Source organism: Lagopus leucura, unplaced genomic scaffold, assembly GCF_019238085.1.
Source record: "Lagopus leucura isolate 7727_CA_CO unplaced genomic scaffold, USGS_WTPT01 Super-Scaffold_73, whole genome shotgun sequence".
Classification (NCBI taxonomy): Eukaryota; Metazoa; Chordata; class Aves; order Galliformes; family Phasianidae; genus Lagopus; species Lagopus leucura.
This window is the reverse complement of record NW_024962252.1, coordinates 57,993,556-58,000,756: the sequence shown is the minus strand read 5'-3', so window position 1 is coordinate 58,000,756 and position 7,201 is coordinate 57,993,556.

Here is a 7,201-nt window from a genome sequence, read left to right as displayed (position 1 = left end):
ATAAAGGACAATCAACTCTTTTCTAGGGAAATAGGTACAAAGACAATTTTGATGGAAATTCTTCTCATAAACCCATTTCCCCCATGAGAATGCTGGCAATTAAATGCATTTTAAAAGCAAAGAAAAATGCTTAATTTGTCCTCTGCTGCCAGACAGGAACACTGCATTTCAGATTTGTCTCAAGAACTTCCTGAGCAAGTTAGTTTGATGTGTTAACCTCACTCTCAGTTGTGGTTAACTTCAGCTCAATGCCAGTACTGCTAGGAGTTTATCGATTGCTGAAAAACAGCAATGTTTTAAATATCCAATGGGATTTCACATTTAAACAACTATACAGTAGTTGTAATGGAGATAAAACTGTTGTAGACAAGAGCTTTTGGAATGATGGAATGTTTGGAAGTACAGAAAATGATTGCTCTTTTCTTTTTCAGAAGAGGACACTGAAGCATTGATTCTGATTCAATATATTGAATTTCTGGCTTTTTACTGCTTAAGTGAATAGTTGATGAATGATGAAAACTGGAAGAACTAGATCTTTACTAATCAATTTAGCCAGTACCTAGGTGGTTAACAAAAGGAATCTGTTGTATTTAATGCTAAGTTGATTTCCAGTGTGTTCATTAGAGCCAAACATTTTTCACAGTGTTTCTAAATTGAAATGGTGGGAATTCAGACATGGGACAAAGAGGAACCAAGAAAACTGCCACCTGAGGTGCTAAAAATCTCTAAGAGGTCAATCAAATATAAAGATGTCACATCTTGTTTGGTGAATCCCTTAGCTGGAGATCACTGCTGCTCAGATGAGTAGTGCAGGAAACAATCACTCTATACTGGCTTTATTTTCTGTCCTCTTGTCTAGGTTCTGTCTTTGGCCATTGCCAAAAATCAGACACTAGCCTAGTAAAATTAGTGTGTGATTCAAACCAGACTTTTCTATGGCTGTGATGTAAGTTCCAGCTAAGCAGAGTAGCTACTCTGGTCACCCAATTTCAGTTGAAAGTATTTTGTTGTAAATATGCAGACAGGGAAAGAATCAGTGCCTCATCTCACCCATGTCCTCCAGGAAAATTGTCTAAATGAACTTGCCCCAAAAATATCTGAATCCAAATTGCATCTTTCTGGTTTGTAAAAAGGGTGATGAACAAATGCTATTCTGACTCAACCCCTGCATCATCCAAAGAGGAAAGCTTTCCTTCCACCCAAACTACCACTGAGGAAGCTGAGGGATATGCTCTGGCTTTAGTCAAGTACTGATCACAGAATCACAGAATCACCCGGGTTGGAAGGGACCTCAAGGATCATGTAGTTCCAACCCCCCTGCCTGGCAGGGCCACCAAACATACACATTTAGATCAGGTTGCCCAGGACCCCGTCCAACCTGGCCTTGAACACGTCCAAGGACGGGGCATCCACAACCTCCCTGGGCAGCCCGTTCCAGGGCCTAACCACTCTCCTTGTAAAGAACTTCCCCCTAACATCCAACCTAAATCTTCCCTCCTTCAACTTGGATCCATACTGATCAGGATGAAGACTTATTCCGAAGTACATATATAAAGTAACTAGCTAAAGATTGCCAACTTCCAGTTACCTACCTAAGCATGATCTAACATGAACATGAATAGATTCAAGCAGCACTGTGCATCTAAGGAGAAAGCACTGAGAAAGCTCCTTCTTGTACAGACTGCTGCTGTGCAGCATCCTAGTAACATGGGTCACTGTAGATACACTCACCCATCCTCCTGACAGCCCCACAGAGAACTGATTCACATTCAATATCTGAGACACTTATTCCTGAGGCACGGTGGGATCTGGATCCATGCCATCCAATGGACTTTCCACTGCTGCAGTGTGATTGAAGTTGATGAGTTAAGGCCTTGGTACAGGAGCTCTTCCCATTGCTAGTCAGCAGTGAGCATCAGACAGGGTTTTCTGAAGAGTTCATGTGATACCAAGATTCACACAAACATCACAGTTGGCCATGTGGGGATCAGGCCAGCTGCTTTGTGACCCACAGATCCACAGTGTGCCCAGAGCCTGCTAACACTGGGGCACAAACGTGAGGCAAAACTCCTCTCTTTCCATTCATTAATTTCCCAGTAAACCTGAAAAAAATTGGTAGCATCTCCTGTGACACAATTGTTTGTGCTGTTGGTACAAATGTTCTGGACTTCAATATATCTTAGTTGATAATATTTTTGCTTTATTAGATCGTTCTGGGATTAGACAAGCTATTTAACACTCCTGAGTCTGAGGTTTAATGGTCCAGTGAAATGATCATCCATAAGGATTTCCTCTGCAAAACTGGTGGAGAGAAGACAGATTTCAAGCCCTCAAATCCAAAAGACTTAGTAAAAACTATTATAATTGTAGTACATTTACAAGACATTAAGCCCCACCTTCTGGTGAATGGCTAAATAGCAGGATGAGATATGGCTCTAGGTTAAATAAAATTGGAGAATTTTTACAAGACAGTGGTATTCAATTAGTAAAATGCCTTAAGTATACTTAAGTATTTTAGTAAATACACTGATTTCCACCAAAATATCAACAAGAAGGTTTTAAAAAACATCATCGTGTTTTATTTCAAGAGGTTTTAATGTCTTACATTCCGTGTTCATCACTTGGTATAAACTGTCATGCTATTAAATAAACTTCATGTTTCAACTATTTTAAACAAAACAATTTGAAATGCCCTGCTGCACAAAGCCTTTCAGCATTTTTTCTTTTTATTTTGTTAAAGCGAATAAAAACACACATTGAAATGTTAAAGTTTCTCCAAGGACCGAGAATGCTTCCCAGGCAACACCCCATAGCCTTAAGTCTCATGTTGCTCACTGTCAACCACTTCTCTTTTCTGCACACTGCAATAGATGCAGCCCCAGCAGATGTTACTGATGTGGTGTTCCCTGGCTCATTGGCAAACAAACAGTAAACATCAGTGAGGTGATCTTACTCCACAGGTCTCAGAAGGGAGCTATGCACATGTACTGGGAAGAAAGGTGGGAAAAGCAGGAACTGTGGCAGCTCTTTTTCACATTATTACCAGTGAATATTTTAAGGAAGGATTGGAATCTGAAAGGAGACATTAATATGACAGGGTTTTCCTCTAGGTGACAGGACAGCAAAAGAGAAATCACAATGGAAGAGTAGCCTTCCCAGTGGGTACAACAATCTTAATGCGTTATATTGGCTAGTTGGAAAACAAGGTTAAAAATCAACATGACAAGAGCTACGGTTGCTTATGAGTGCTTGAGTTCTGCTGTCTGCAGTGCTGGTCCTTGTCCTTTTCAAGTTTGGTTTCTGGCACATGCTTATTCCTGGCACATCCAAGAAGTTGCTGCAGTGCTCTTAAAGAAGGTGAGGGGGGTTGTTTGTAGGCTATTCACATCCACAGAACATCCACACAGTGTGAAATGAAAACAAAGTTGCATCCTTGGGAACAGCATGTTTTTGTGAGCCACAATTTACAGTGTCTAGAAAACAGATTTTCAAGACAAACCAGTTTTCCATTCACTTAGCAAATGAAAGATAAATATCTGAGGTGTGCCAAGATGTGCTTGGAAGCAGTAGCACTTAAAAATACATTATCCAACTGTTGGCCCAGTCTGCGTATAATGTGCACGTATATACACACAGTGTCAGTCCATCATGAGGTTTTTTTCCGCTGCTGCTCAAAGGCCAAGGGCTCTCTGGTTGTTTTTTTGTTTTTTTGTTTTTTGTTTTTTATGCTGCAAGAGAGAAAATAATGAAAATTAAACTGTTTCTAAGAGCAATTTGGATGTGTTTTTTGGGAAGGTAGGAGAAGGGCTGGATCCAGTCATCCTTTGGGACATTGAGCCTGTCTTCCATTACAGCACACAGGCTGCAGGCTGCATAGCCTGGTACCATGGGAATGGGCTTTGCCCTCACCACTCCTCTCCTTCTCTTAGTGCTCCCTCTCCCAGCCACAGAAGACCCATGAGGAGGGGAAATACTGACATCTTCTAACTGCTCCAGTTTCAGAAGGCCACCTTTCTCTGTAAAATCATGCTTTCCTTGTTGGAGAAGCTGGGAGATGTGAGCAAATGAGCCATGATTCTGGGAGGAGCTGACAGATGGTCCTGCTGTTGTGGAATTTGCATTTAGCTCTGTGGGACTGGGGGTCTGACTGGAGGATTTGGGATGATCTCCTGGGACACCACAAACACAAAAAGCAATTAGAGCTGCACATCGTTCATCAAGTGACTATGGAGGAAAATTCAGCTCTGGAGAGTCTCCAGCCTGATTCTGTGATTCTTGTGTATGTGTATCTCAAAATATATATATGGAATTTATCTGGAACTGCAGTCTTCCCCAGATTATTCCTCGGGGCATCTGATATAAACCAGCTGCTTGCTGACAGCTCAAAGTAGAGCAATTAGTCATAGGTTAACAGGCTTGGCCAAAGTAAGTTTGTTTTTTTTTTTTTCTTTCTCTTCTAACATCACTGAAAGACAGAAACAGTGGTATCAGCACCAGGAGCTGTTGCTAGGCTGAGACATCAAGCAGTAGCATAACACTGCTAATGCTTGGAATGCTATGCTGTCTGCTAACAGAAAAAAGTGAGAGGAAAAACACAGGCAAAAGACAGAGTAAGAGAAGGGGTCACATGAGAATTGTCCCCAGGAAAAGCAGAAAGAAGGAAATGTGGAGAAAAAACAGTCAGTCATTTGACTTACCTTGTGCACCCAGTAGTACCTCAGCAGGAGGCAAATCAGAGAGGGCTCAGCTGGCAGGGGAAAGAAACAGGGCAGCAAAAGCTGCAGCTGCCCTCTGAAGTGTGAAGCTCTTCCCAACCACAAAAATTTACAAGATCAACCATGGTCTTCCAGGTGCCACAGGCTGGGACTCAACAGCGGGATACAAGACTTCATGAGCAGAGATGAGAGGCCAGATAAAGATCTAACCCAGAGAGATGATGAGGACTTGAAACTCTCTCTAGAATTCAGTGGGAAGCTCCAGGTGAGATGTCAAAAGCTGAATAAGATCCAGACCCAGATGCCCAATAGATTGAACACCCAAGTGCCATGCTCAGGTTGGGAAGTCCTAGCCTGAAAGTAAGCAGAGTGTTACAAGGCCTGTAGCCTTGCATTGCCCCATGTCTTGACATTCCTCCAAGTCAGTCATCCTGTGCTGCTGCTGGGATACCACAGGCCTTGTTGCTTTCTGGGGCTTGCTTGATGAGCATATGGATCATTTCTTTCTCTTAAAGCCTCTTCATAAACAACTGGTCAGAATACTGGGAATGCAAACATAAAGCAGAGTCTGGAAGGAGCTGTCTGCCAAAGGGCTCACTCTAGTTCTCCCAGGTCATCCCAGGACAGCTGGAGTTAGCTCTGCGACACAACAAGTTAAATTGCTCACAGATCTGTCTGCACATAGCTGCTTCAGAATTGATTGCTTAGAAGAAAAACATTTTAACAAGCAGTGAAAAGCTGCATATGGCTCCTTAAACAACGGGCTTTAGTGCCACTTGTGTGAAGGCCTGCTGCATCTTCTCAGCAATGCCACAAAGCCTTGGTGTGGCTGTAAGCTACTTTCCCAGCCTGTGGGCAGACTCTCAGGGCAGCTGGTGGAGGTCCAGCTCCATAGGTCCAGCCAGTGATGTCTCACAGTTTGTTTTTCATAAGTCTGATGCTTTACAGACTTAACAGAAGGAAACAATACTAAAGAAACATTTCCCTCTAGTTATTCCAGCTTTTACTACTCTATAGAGATTGAATAAGGGCCTATTCTCAAACACTGACTAATGTGAAGACTTTTTGCAAAATTAAGGGGCAAAATGGACCAAATGCTCTGTTCTGGATCTTCTTCTCCTTGTTTGATTAGTTCATGCTCTAGTCATTCTTCAAAACCTAGTTCAAAGAGCTACAGCCTGAATGTTTTACTTGCAACACTGTCTTAGCAGATGCAAATGCTACAGAAACAAGACACTTCAGAAAACTGCAGCTTGGGATCTGTAATCTGCTCGTACCCCTCTATCTGAATTAGCTCTCAGAATAATTTCAGCGAGAAAGAATCATAGAATTGCTAAGGTTGGAGAAGATCTCCAAGATCATCTAGTCCAACTGTCCACCTACTACTAATAACCCCCCACACAACCATATCCCTTAGTACAGCATCAAAATATTTCTTTTGAAAAATTCCTCCAGGAAATTTTGTCTGACTAGTAACTTCATAAGGGATATTTAAAGACTGGACGCATGCTATCTCTGGAAAAGGTGGGATAGGAAAAAAAAAAGATGCTTAAAATGCAACTAATTTTATCTAGATATTGAACCTGACATTGGGAGATCATTGCTCTTGAAAAACTACATTTAACAATAGCACTTCCACCTCCTTTATATAACACTTCTTCATTAATGCTGCAGATCAAACAGCAAGCACAATAAGTGCAATGCATACTAGAACTGTAGGGATTAACCCTAGTTGCTGATAAATGCTGGGAAAATTATTAGAGTGAAAATATTAGGGTAATTTTCCCTTTTGAAAAAACAAAACAAAACACCTGTTTTTTTTAATTGATATTACAAGAACAGTACCTAGATTTTACTTAAGCACCAGACACTGCAAGGCTTGGTTGCCTGTGCCACCAGAAGCCTGCCCATGGCATGTGACCACTGCAATCACCGTTTAATAGCAGTGCTCTGGTTTTCCAGGCCTTACACACGTGAGCTTAGCAATGCATGCATCCAATTGCACAGCAGCCTGCAGGCTGTTACTCCAAACTTTCCACACAGACTGTAAAAATTTCTGGCTCGGAATATAAAACATATTATGTTTTCTTCCTTTAGCAAAAGTGACTTTCAATTGTTTTTGCTTCCAGTTGCTTAATCTCAGCCTGTTGACAGCAGCTCACGTGATTCAGCTATGTCAACATCATGTGCAGTCAGGCTTTAAGCCTGTTTAAACACCACCTCCTGACTTTGTGTGATGTTTACAAACCGTTATTACCCATGAATATTTATTTAAATGATCTTAAAAAACAAATTCGAGTTTTATGCTGAATTTAACTAAAGTGAAAGAAGTTACTTCAGTTGGATTGTGTGCAGGAAATAACTCACTAGTGCAATTGCTTCACCATGCAAGTCTTAACTAAGGCACTGCTGTCATTCCAATAAATAAGAAAGGGTAAAGGAAGGGAAGGGAAGGGAAGGGAAGGGAAGGGAAGGGAAGGGAAGAG